This window comes from Sminthopsis crassicaudata, chromosome 4 (assembly GCF_048593235.1).
Source record: "Sminthopsis crassicaudata isolate SCR6 chromosome 4, ASM4859323v1, whole genome shotgun sequence".
NCBI classification, from domain to species: domain Eukaryota; kingdom Metazoa; phylum Chordata; class Mammalia; order Dasyuromorphia; family Dasyuridae; genus Sminthopsis; species Sminthopsis crassicaudata.
Window position 1 is genome coordinate 49,054,905 of NC_133620.1, and position 12,992 is coordinate 49,067,896.

At 39.0% G+C, this 12,992-nt stretch overlaps 1 protein-coding gene and 2 pseudogenes across 2 annotated transcripts in view; 2 read left to right on the top strand and 1 right to left on the bottom strand.

Moving 5' to 3' along the window:
• The window catches only part of ATF6 (activating transcription factor 6), a 180,041-nt gene that overhangs the window by 92,491 nt on the left and 74,558 nt on the right, over window positions 1-12,992 (top strand). The gene's annotated exons all lie outside the window — the stretch shown is intronic.
• Window positions 724-4,840, bottom strand: LOC141566609 (large ribosomal subunit protein uL6-like; annotated as a pseudogene).
• LOC141541871 (proteasome activator complex subunit 3 pseudogene) lies at window positions 3,299-6,253 on the top strand (annotated as a pseudogene).

Sequence of the window (12,992 nt, forward strand, 5' to 3'; positions counted from 1 at the left end):
CAGTTGGTAGTATATGAAGAATTAGAACAGCATAGCTCACTACTCTCCACAACCAATCCACTAAAGATCCAAGAAGAGTATGAGATGGTGCAGTGAACAGGAAATATAAAGAGAAACCATAGCATGCCATTTTTCCATTATAACATCACAAATTTGACCCACAAACAGGTGACGAGATATAAGGACTGAAGAACAAGAGTAGGTCAGGATTGTGGAGCTAGATGGGTGAATATAACAGGAAAACTACATCATCTCTTTAACAACCAAGCCAGCATTACAGACTTAACACCTCCGACCTTGAAAGGAGAGAGCAGACATCCCCAGAGTAAAAGTTTCATTGCCAACACTCTGGCCTAGAGAGGGAATTGCAGAGTCAACCTCAGAGAGGAAAAGTAATGATGTTGCTCTTGAGTAGCGAAGGAGGGGGAGGGCTCTAAGACTCGTTATGGAGCCCAGAATAGGGGCCACCATATGCATGATTCATTTTTTGCTTGGAACTTATATTCAGTAGCATGATTGGAATATATATGGCTCAGAGCTATGAAATTCCCAGAGAGAGAGAGAGAGAGAGAATGAAAGATATATATATATATATACACACACACCAAGAAGATATTCCTTTTTTTATTTTTATTTTTTTAAACAAAAACAGTATTTTTATTTTGACATCTGAATAAGTGTTGGTTGACGCCTCAGGACATGGCCTTTGGCATCTTTTCCAATTTATTCGTCAGCTTCTTGCATTGTGCCTTTCTCAGAAATAATCCAAAATTTTCTGATAATTGGTGGCTTGCTGGATCAGGGCAGCTGAATTTGATACAAGTTCCATATCATTTCCTTCAAGAATTAACTCATCTTTTTGGGCTGGAGATATAGTGCAAGCAACACCTCGTCTCATGCATACTCTTCGGACTTATTTTTCACCCAAAAAATTCTGATTTCAACAAAGTAGTTATTTTCTTGAATAGCAACATTGATGGTGAAGTGAGTGTACACAGACCTAATCTTGTAATGAAAACCCAGGATAATGTCTTTGATCACATTTTGCACAAGACTGCAGATTGTGTGCATGGTCATAAATTCTTTATGATTCCCTCCCACTAGTCTATCTGGATCCTTTTCTTTCCAAGGAGACTGAGCTTGATATGGTTGAAATCCCTATGGAGGAGGAATCTGGATACTTTTTGATAACTGTTCGACCCTTAAAAGACACGTCCACATTCTCTGGGATATCAACCTTCCGGTTGCTGAGGATGATCTTCGTTCTGGAGGCAAATGGGCCAAAACTACTCCCTTTAAGTCTGCTTCTAGTAATATCTTTTATATGCTTTGCTTATCACTCTGAGAAGATATTCTTTCCTGTTCGAAACAAAAGCTATTATCTCCTCGAGGACTGAATTTCTTTCTTCAAGATACATTGAACTGCCATTGAACTAAAATGTATTCATAAAACCTAAACTATCCTTTATTATACCCCCTGGACTCCTCTGACCCCTGCTTAAAGATTGAGACTTGAATCATGGTTCTTGACCAGGAAATGCTAATTTTTATTAGTGGCCTCTTTTAATTTTTTACAGATGCAGAGGCACACAAATCCCTACCCCTATTCTTTATTGGGATTATTTATTTATCATCACCTGTCCCTGTCAAAGGCCCTATGATGAATCTGGAAGATTCCTTCCAGCCAGATGATGGGGTAGGACCCATAATTTGTCTACTGGAGTTCTACCAGGGGCAAGTTTCTAAAGGTGCATCCTAGACCCAAACCATAGTCAGTTTTTTAGAAAGCCCAAGAGTATGATGGTCAGACTGCATAGAGCCTGCAAAAAGTTTCCAACTCCCTGGTTCAAGCTAACTCTGTGACCTTTGAAGAACAAATGATGAATTACCAAGATCTTTATGAGAGATCATAAAGGCCAAGACCACACAAAGAACACGTATATCAAACAGAATTTGTTGATGGAATTCTTTGAACAACCTATATTATAATGCAACTATGGTTAACAAAGACAATATGCCAGTGACAAATAATAACTGGCATTCATGCAGGACTTTAATGCTTGCAAAGCATTTTATATATCTCCAGTTGTCCTATAAGATGAGTAATATGAATACTATTATGTTCACTTTACAAATGAAACTTGTGTCAAGCCACTTTGGTCACAGAGCTAGTTATGTGTCAAATGTAGGATTTGAACCTATGCATTCTTAATTCCAAATCTACTATTCTCTCTAAAAGGACTTTTAAGATATATTACCTGACAAAATAAACTAGAATCCATGAAGAAATTTATGTTTATTTTAACAGATAATTAATAACGTGATCTTTTATAACTAGAAATTTACATCTATGTTATGCCTTGGTAGTTCTGCAGTTGCCATTATTACACTATTTAAAATTAAAATTTTACTAAAAGTGTAAGCAAATAATTTACATCAAAACTACTTTAAATTTTTTTTAAAAAATTGTACTGTTATATTGGATTTCTTATATTGTCTTCATTTCAGAATATATCAGTTTTCCCTCTCATATCCAAGGATAATGCTTTGTAAGAAAAAAGAAAGGAATTAAGCAAAAATAGTCAACTCATCAATTGATGATGACAGCATATGTAGGTATTCTGCCCTCAAGTTTCCCATTTATTCAGTAAAAAACGTTTATTATAATTACATAACATTCAGATTTTTTGTATAGTTTTCCTATTCTTACTTTACTCTTCATTAATTTATATATCTTTCCATCAACTAAGTTGCTTTTTTTTAAAAGTAGAAATATTGACTCTGAATCAATCATGCTGAATTATTTCCTAAGTAGGAACTTTTCTCAAAATATCTTAAAAAGAAGTGTTTCTGATGTAATCTTTACATCTATTTTTAGCAAATATAAGAATTTACTTTTCAATTTTGAACCTATGAACTAATAAAAAAATATACATTCTGTTTATGTTTGAGACATGCTTAGTAAAATGATCAATAGAGAATTCTTGTTTAAGTAATAGAAACTTGAGTCTGTAGTGAATTAATGGAAAATTTACTAGATTTGAAGTCAGATGATCTAGATTTGAATTCTTGTTTAAATATTAAACTTTGTGACTTCTTCGAACCTTTTCCCCCATGTAAAATGGGTACAAAACAATAACTTAGTGCTGTTGTAAGGAAAGAATTGTCCTAGAGATCCCTGAATTACAAGTAGGTTAACAGTGACCTTAAGGGATTTTTATTTTAGTGATTTTTCCTCTTAGCTGAAGTTATAGATTATATATATACGTTAGAATGGCTTCATCAATTTAGCTTTCATTATAGATTTTTATTTTATTTTTTTTTTGGTTCAATAGTGTTCTTAAAAAAAACCCACATATGCAAGATGTGCTCACTGAACATACTTAATAGAAAATGAGAATGGGGATGGATACTAGAAGAAAAAGTGAGTCAGCTTCTCTCAAGGGACCACACTCACTAGGAGTGACCGACCACATCAGAACAATCAAACTGAAGAGTGGAAAGACCAATTGGGAGGGTTCAGCAGCAAGGTGGATGACAGAATCCTGCAGTTTTTAAGTAACTTCAGTAGGTGAAGTATTTGTCGGAGAAAGACAGCAGGAGGTCTGTAGGAGATCTAGAGAGCCTCTAGGCACCCGTTGCAGGGGAGATGTCACCCCCGGCTTGATGCTTCTCTTTCACTTCTATCCCCTCCGGCTATATGAACACAGAATCTATCTTGATGCAGGATGGGGAGGCAGGAAGTGATCTGCCTCCTTCCCGTGGCTTTAGGGGTGTAGGAGGGAAAGGAGTCTCCTTCTGATAGCCTCTCTTTGGGGATTCCAAACATTAAGTCCTCCCATCCTTGACCATTCTTGTACTTGTCTTCCTTTAAATTTTTTATAGGACGAATATACCCTATGTCCTAGAGACTACCTTACAGTAATTAAAACATGTTTCTGGGATATAGTGTGACGTGGGAAATAGGCTGTGGGCCATCTCTACTGCTGCCCTTTTTTTCTTAGTATTCCCAGGACCTCTATCAGTACTCAGTAGAAGTAGAAGCTTCCTAATTGCTTGTGGATTGAGTGACTACTTTGGCTGGATGACCAGCCCATTCTCTTCTTCTGTCATTTGTTATTCCTGGATAACATCTTTTGTTATCAGCCGACAAGCATTTTGACCCTTAGTATATATGGCAGGCACTCCTTTCAGTGACGGGGCTACCGAAAGACCGGACCAAAAAGCGAAGCCTACTAATAGACCTTGCTCTCAAAGAGCTCACTCATTGTAACGATGGAGACTTCACGCAAACTACTCCGCACAGCTAAGATCCGGGCGGGGTCGGTTGGAGATGGTCCCGTTTTGCCGCAGGTCGTACTCGGGTGGTTAGTACTCCTCGGCCTCGACCCTACTTTTTGGTCTTGGGCAGTTTTGAGTAGGGGAAAGATCTCTTTTCAAAGACTGGCAGCCATCCGGCGTCCCTGCCAGTCCTGGAGCCAAAAAGGCTTGAGGTCGGTCCGGCTCTGTCTGATCGCGCAGCCAGGGCTCCCTCCGGCTGCGCCCGGGCGGGAAGCATTTCTCGAAAGCACCCCACAGGATCTGGCAGGCAAGATCCAACTCCAGCCGTACGTGGCTTTCTTTTTGAGGAGGAAAGGTGGACGGGTAGGGATCGAGGGGCACCCCACGAAGGGTGCGTGGAAGTCTCGCGGGTGGGCCCTGGCCGCTCACAGTGGAGACGGTAACCTGACGTATCGGTAGGCCTGGGGAGGAGGTCCTCCCGGACGTCGAGGGGGGATCCTTGATTGGCTCTGGGATCCGGGCCTACGGGCGGGGTTTTCCCGGGGCTCCCGCCAGGCATCCCCCACCACCACCCCCCACCCCGCACCTACGGGCCCGCGAGGCCGGGCGCCCCTCACGCGGGTCTGGGGTAGCCGCGGCTGCGGGGCGTCATTTCCGGTGAGCGGGACCCGGGCTGTTGGGAGTTGGTGGGGACAGCCGCCACCGCGGTCGAGGCAGCAGGGAGGCCGAGCCCGCCCCGACGACGCTCGCCCGGAGTCCCGGCCATGGCCTCGCCGCTGAAGGTGGAGCAGGACGTGCAGGGCAAGGTGGAGTCGTTTCGGGCCCGAATCGCACAGGAGGCCGAGGATCTGGTGTCCACCTTTTTCCCTCAGAAGCTGTCAGAATTGGACAGCCGCGTCCAGGAGCTCCGCCTGCAGGACCTGTCCCGTATCCGCTCGGTGCCGGCCCCGGAGCCGCCCGTCACCCAAGACACGCCGGACACCGCGGGCGACGGGCCCAACCGGGATCCGCCGCCCCCGCCGCCAGCCGCCCTGCAGCCGGCACCGCCCGGGAAGGGGGCCGCGTTGCCCGGGGGCGAGGGGCAGCTGCTGCGCAGCAACCAGCACCTGGTGGAGCTGATTGAGCGCGTCAAGCCCGAGATCGAGCTGCTGAGGGAGAAGTGCAACACGGTGCGCATGTGGGTGCAGCTGCTTATCCCCAAGGTGGAGGACGGCAACAACTTCGGCGTGTCCATCCAGGAGGACACCGTGGACCAGCTGTGGACCGTGGAGAGCACGGCCGCCTCGTATCTGCGCCGCTTCTCCACCTACTACAACACGCGCGCCAAGCTCGTGTCCAAGATTGTCAAGTACCCGCAGGTGGAAGACTACCGGCGCACCGTGGCCGAGGTGGACGAGAACGAGTACCTGAGCGTGCGCCAGATCTTGCTGCATGTGCGGAACCAGTACGCTACCTTGCACGACGTGATCCTCAAGAACATCGAGAAGATCAAGACCCCGCGCAGCGCCAACACCGAGAACCTGTACTGAGGCTTGGGCCGCGGGCAGCCTGGGGGGGACGGCTCGGCCTGCTAGCGCCGGGCATCGGGCGCCCCCGAGCCCCCTGTCCGTTTTGTGTTGTTGTTGTTTTCCTTTGGGGGGACAGTGGGGACGGACCATCTCGTGTGAGGGGGCACCTGGGCCCAGCAGAAAAGACTGCCATTCTGAGGAAAGCAGCTTTGTCAGTGACTACTGTGGCATGGGTGACTCTGACCTTTTCCAAAGGTTGTTCGCTAGAAACAAAAGTTTAAAAGAGAAGTTTTAATGAAACTTTTCTCTTGGTTCTGCAATGTGTTACTTTGTTAAGACCTCAGGAATGCTCCCTTTCCACCATCATTTGTTTTTGCAGAAAAAGGAGTTTCAGGGGATGTATGTTTAGGTCATTGTATGCCATAAATTTAGCAAGTTGAAATAAAACTTGGTTTAACATTTTATGTTGGCTTAAGTGTGCTTATCTAATTTTTATTTTCAGAAGTATGTTTCTCCTCTCCCCCCTCCCCCCAGATTGACTCATTCCTTTTGATATTTTCCAACTCAAAACACCAGTGGAAGAAAAGCAGCTCGGGGCAGCCCCTGTCCTAGTCCACTCTGCTGCTCCCTCTGTTTCAGGAGACATTGCCGGATCATTCCAGCCGCAGGTTGCCCCTCCCTTCTCCATCTGATTTGCTTCCTTCTTCACAGATGTGTACAGATGGGCACTGTCGCTTTATTTTTCCTCTCTAGCCAAGAAAAGGTGCCAGAATTGTCGGTTGATGGACTGCTTTATGAATTGAATTAACTTTATTACTAATAGGTCATTATCCTTATTGCTTAGTTTTGTTGTCTGATATTTTCAAAGCTATTGATAAATGATATTAGTAATTTCTTTGTTTATGATATTTTAAAGTTTAGGAAGTTGCCCCAAGCCCCAGCAGTTTTGTGAAATAGGTGTTTGAGATATTATCCTCATTGTACAGATGTGAAAGGCACAAAGTCAAAACTCGGGTCACATCTAGCTTCCAAACCAAAGGCCTGAGTCAGTGTTTTCTAATTCTAATCCCCATTGCTCTTTTTGCTAATTAAACAAATAGGATAAATTATTGAGCATAGTGAATGATCTAGAAACTTAAGAGCAATTATTGAAAATATGTGATGAGTTCTTTCTCTACCCTTTTCTGCAGTTTTCATCCTGTTTAGCAATATCTGTGCCTTCCCTACTGAACTTTATCTCCTCCTACTTAGGATGAAAGGTACCTTTTTCCAGGGAAACATGTGAATCCTTGTTCATATTAAATGAGTGAATAATTTGTTAGAAAATGATTTTTGTAGTATTTTACTTATATCTTGAAAATTTCTGAGTTTAGATTAAAATGGGCATTTATGTTGATTTTGATATACAAATTTTGAAGATGAATGTCCAGGTTCCTCATTGATATTTTATATATGTGAGAATATGATTTCCATGGAGAATTGATAGCCTTATTTTTACTCCCTTTGGTTTTTGAGCCCTAATCCTTTGAGGTATGTTTTAAGTTCACATGAAATTTTTGAATGAAATCTGGAAATAAGACTACTATAGCATAATTTGTTATAAGAACTCAATTGTTACAATGTTTCTCTAGAAGGAAACTTTATTTGCCCAGGAAATGTCTACAATAATAGACAGGAAAAAAAGAAAAATTTTTGTTATGTGCAAAGGATAAGGGTGCATTCCTATAGGCCTTCATCTAAATGATGATTCCACAAAATTTAGAACTTTGTGGAAGATGAAACAAAAACATATCATCTCAGAAATTGGTGCTTATGGTGACATGGGTTTCTCCATTTTTCAAGTCCTCTGTTAGAGCAAGAGTAAGATTATCTAGACTTATAGAGGTTCTTTCTAGAAGATGGCAATCAACTCATAGGTTATTTTCTATTCTTTCTCAAGATGTGATCGTAAAATAGCTTTACCTACCTGCTTACAAGAATCATCAAGAAAGCAATCATTTTTTAATAAATCTTAACCAATGAAGTTTGTATTCAATGTATTTTGATTGCAGTAAGTGAAAATTAACATGAACATTTATTATACAGGCTGCTCTGAACTGCTGTAAAAACATTCTAAGAGTTAGAGAAATTAAAGATTTAAAGCAGAGATGTTTTCTTTCACATTTTTTTTTTTTCTTAGAGAAATATCTACGAGTCTCTGAAGTAAGCTACTTTTCTGGTGGGCTGTTTTTCATTTTCCTAGTGTGATAGCAGTATTCATTAAAATAGGTGTAACCAGCCTTTCAGACTGTTGTATTCTTGGCATGCTTTCTGTTTTTTCGCTTTTTGTCTTATTCCTAAAAGAATTTTTAAAAATTATTCACCATGTGTGAATTTATTAAAACATAGGAATCTTTGCATTCCATTCTCCTGTATATTTATTTTTAAATATTTAAAATGTACCCATTATCTTAGACTAGCCTTTATATTTATATGGCAAAATGGAATTGTATATTTGAATTAAATTTATTTCCCCCCCCCCCATTTATAGGTTGAGAAAAAAAAGCATTCATTTTTACAAGATTTTGAGTTCAAAATTTTTGACTTCCTCCCTTCCTCCGGAATTGTATTGCATTTGAAACTTGAAGTTCATTTCTAGAGTAGTTAAAGCCTAACTAAAAAGACATTTAAAAAGTTGGATGGAGGATAATTAAAACTCTTTACCTCCCTTCTCTCCTTCTCCCTCTCCCCCTCTCTAAAATCCTGGAAAGTGATATTGATAGATGAAAAGTTTACTTTTCTATAAAAACAATAATGGGAAGTTTAAAAAACATGTCATAAAATAGAAGTTGCCTAATAAAAAGATGCTTAATCTGTTTACATTCTACCACATTCTCAAGAAGTTTTTCTCTTCCTTATTTTCCTTTTAAGGTGTTATATCTGATTTAGGAGAGTACCTAGCACACTGCTTCAGTTTATAACATTGACAAAGGCATTTGACCTCACACAATTGTGAAATGGGTCTGAACAATCCTGGAGTTTAGCAATTATCCAACTATCAGCAACTTCTTTATGAAGTTTATAACACAACCATTATCTTTTAATTGTTGTCTTTACTCTGTCTGTCAAATTTAATGCTAGAATTAAAATACTTCAAGTCAAATCTTCAAGTCAAACCTTTTGTTAAATATTGAAGTCCTTTAATTCATAATTACAATTTTCTTTCTAATATAACACTACCAGATTATATTAAGAATACTTAAATTATCTTTCTCTAGAAAATAAACTTTTGGTAGTCTTTTTTTGTGTGTGCGCAGTTATTGGGAGTAAGGAACTCTTGTTAATAGTAATAAGTTGAATAGTTCTCTTTATAATAAACCTTTTGGACTTGCTGTCAGCACATATTCACTATGTCATATATTTATTATTAGTATCAGAAGCCTTATGTGTGGTTTCTATACTTTTATTCTTTTTATAAGTAAAGCTAAATGTGATTTGTTTTTATTTTAGCAAAAATAAATGTTGAGGGGGTTAAGTTCGTATCTAAATATTACTGTGGAAGTTTTAAAATCCAAATATTTGTACCAGTTAATGGGGAACTAAAAATTGAACTTTTGCAAGGTCACTGAAATTTGCTGATCAACAATGAAAAGAAAGCTAAATTAAGTAACTAAAAAAAAAAAAAAAAACCTTCCCCAAAACCCACTAACAATTAATAATGTTATTGGGAAAAAAAGATAATGAAACTTACCTTCTCTTAGCATAGAGATGTGGAGGATTATGAGTAAGTAATGTTGCTTGTGTTATCAGAACACATAAATACTGTGTGTTAACTGTTTTTCCTTGGTTATCCAAGAAAGCTTCAATTCTGAGAGAGAGGGGAAATTCTTGTCCAAAAATGACTAAACATTAAAACAAAAGGTTTCCATAAGAAATTTTTTTTAAAAGAAAGAAATAGACTTGATTTAGGTTTTCCTGCTAAATGAAATACCAATCAAATAACAAAAATGATGTTAAATCACGTTTTAAAAATTCATTTTGCTTTTAGGTTATGGCAGTTATGGAAATTTAAAAACAATTATTTCACCAATTTCCTTTCCTCACAGTTTCTTAATTTTATAAAATCTTGTTATTCAGTTGAATTGATACATATTAAAAATGTATCACTATCTTATTCATGATTTTGCTTCTGCTTAATATGTTACAAAATCATTGTTCCTAAATCCTTTCTGGATGTGCTATTTACTGGGAAAAGGGAGACTTTATGCTTGGCAAAATGATATAGGGTTTAAAGAAAAAATCAAATTGCTCTCTTCAGCAAATATTTAGCAAATCACTTTTACCTGATTGAAAAATCTGCAACAGAAATGGAAATCCCCTCCACTTTTGCTGTGATAAATGAGATTTGAGACAGTTTGTGGCAGCTGAGTGTGTATAGATGAGAAGCATCTAGTAGAGTGTGATAATGGTCAGATCTCCTTTAATTCAGAGTTTAAAAAAAAATAGTGGCATTAGTCTTTCATAAACCTTTGTATCTGAGAATTAAATCAAGTAGATTTTTCATGAAGTGTGCTAATTTTTATTTCTTTATTCTTTTTTTTTTATTCTTCCCAGTGATTTCATTAAACCATTTCATTCAGAAACAGCTGCAAATTATTCTAAACAGATCTCTAAATTGCTCTATTGAACAGAAAAATTAATGGATTTCTTTAAGAAAAGTAAAAAAATAATAGCAGAAATTGAGGGGATGAATCAGTTCAAGAATGAATGAGTTGTGGCATATTATTTGTGATGTAAAGATATTGTGCTGTAAGAAATGACAAGAGGTGGGGTGGGGGTGGGGGTGGGGGGGAGTTGAGTCCTGAAAAACCAGGGAAGAATTATACAAACTGATGCAAAGTGAAGCGAGCAGGACCAAGGAGGATATTGTACCCAGAAGCATCAATCTTGTAATAATGATCAAGTGTGGAAAACAGTTGTTTTGATCAGTAGTTTTCCTGCAAATACCAAAGGACTCATGAAAAATGCTTTCCACTTCTAGAAAAGGAACTGATGAATTCTGAGTGCATATTGAAGTTTTTTTTCCCTACTTTATTTTTCTTTTTTTTTTTCCCCCCAACATAACTTTCAGATCTTCACATATATAATAGATATATTGTTTGCCTTTTCACTGAGTGGGGGAAGAAAGGACAGGGGAATAGAATTTAGAACTCAAAATTTAAAATGACTGTTAGAATTTTTTAATTAAAAAAATAACAGTTTTCTTACATTAACTACTATACATCTCGTTGCAAATAGTTGTATCTAAGAGCTGGAAAAAATATATATTTTAGAAATTGAAAGCAAGAGTGGTTTGGTTAACAAGTCTAAGAATTAGGAAATAAGTTTTTTGTTTTTATCTGAATTCCCTAGTTTTCTTATTTGTTTTTTGGTTGTTCAGGTAGGATTTGCCTTTTCACTTTATTCCCACAACCCCTTCTCTGCCAGTGAGAACATAGAAAAAATATTCACATATATAGTTAATCAGACTAAATCTACACTGGCCACATCCTAAAAAATACTTGTCTCATCCTGCATTCTGAGTTCTTCATCTATCTCTCTGGAATTCTCTTTGGCCACTTTGATAATAAAAAGTTTATCACAATAATATCCCATCATATGTATTATCCCATAATTTGTTTATCCATCCCCCAATTTATAGGTATTCCCTCAGAGTCCAATTTTTTGCCACCTTGAAAAAAATGCTACAATTTTTTTTTCATATTCTTGGAATTTGTTTTGTTTAGAACTAATCTCTTAACCTACTGTCCCTCTAATTTAATCTTTCTCTCCTTTTCTCCTCTCTCCTATATTCCTGTTGAATGAAATATATTTCTATAACTAGCTTTGTGTGTATGAACTTTTAATCAGTTCAGTTGAAGTTCAAGTGTTGTCTACTCTCCCCCTTCTCCCTGTTTGCCTGAATGTCTAATGCATCTTGATTATGTGAGAAAGTTTTCTCTGAACTTCCTCCCCCTTTTCCCAGTATAGTTTTTTCTCTCATTTTCCATTTTTAAGATCATCAAGGAAGAACAATCACTCCAGCCTAATCGGAGCTCCTTCTCTGACATCCCTTTATGATGATAAGAGTTCAGAGAGACAATATATCATCTCCCTATTTTGGGAGACCTCATTTGGGATTTTCTTGGAAGAGTTGCTAGAGTAGTTTCCTTTTCTTGCTCATTTTACAGATGAGGAAACTGAGGCAGATGGGGTTAAGTGCCTTGCCCAGAATCACAAAAGCTATCTCTGTCCAGATATGAAGTGAGGAAGATAAGTCTTTCTTACTTGAGGCCTAGCCCTCACTGGTCCACTTGTAAGGTTTCAGCACTCTTAAAAAGACAGAGTCTAATTGCTGTCCCCTGGTCTGACTCTGCAAATCTCAGTCTGGGTTTAGATCTGAGCAAGGGTAGATTGCTCCTTGTTCCACCATTATCAGTTACCTGAAAAGCTGTCTTAGCTCAGAGTGGGAGAAGTGTAGGATCCTCTTACTCTTTCCATTCTTCTTTAGATAGGGCTGAGTGGACTCTGCTTTGCTCCTGAAGTCAGCCACAGTCCCATCACCACCAACGCTGAAGACATTGGCAGATTCTACACCTAAGGCCTCTCTACCCTTGGATAGAATCCCTTAACACTATTGCCTTGCATCTGTGACCAGAGACTGGCATAATGGTCAATAAGACTGCCAGGAGGCACTTGCCATGTGATGGTGCCCCAGTTTTGTTCTGAGGTTGCCCTGTAAGAATCTGAGACCTCTTCTTGCCCTAGTATAGCCCTTCATCAGATGCTGAAAGGCTTCACTCATGGCACCCTTTGGACCTAGTCCTATCTCCTGTATTAGCAGATCTGTCTGTCTTCCTCTTGCCTAGCTGAGTTGGACAAAGGACGTACTGTGACCTTTTCTGGATCTCCCCATCTGGTGCATTTTCTATATCTGTTAGGAGGAGTCTGTGGAGAGAAGATAATTGCATGCTTCCTAGTATTCTGCCATTTGGAATCATCCACAGGCTTCTTTTTCATAAGTGATTCTCTGTAATTGTGAAAATCATTTTACCTTCCCATTGTGGAACTTAAGTAATATTCATCTTTGAGGATTTTTTCTAGGATTAATGAATTTTTTGATAATCAAAGGGCCTAAGATTTTTTGGATTAAAAGCATTTTATAGAAAGCAAAATTATCGACCT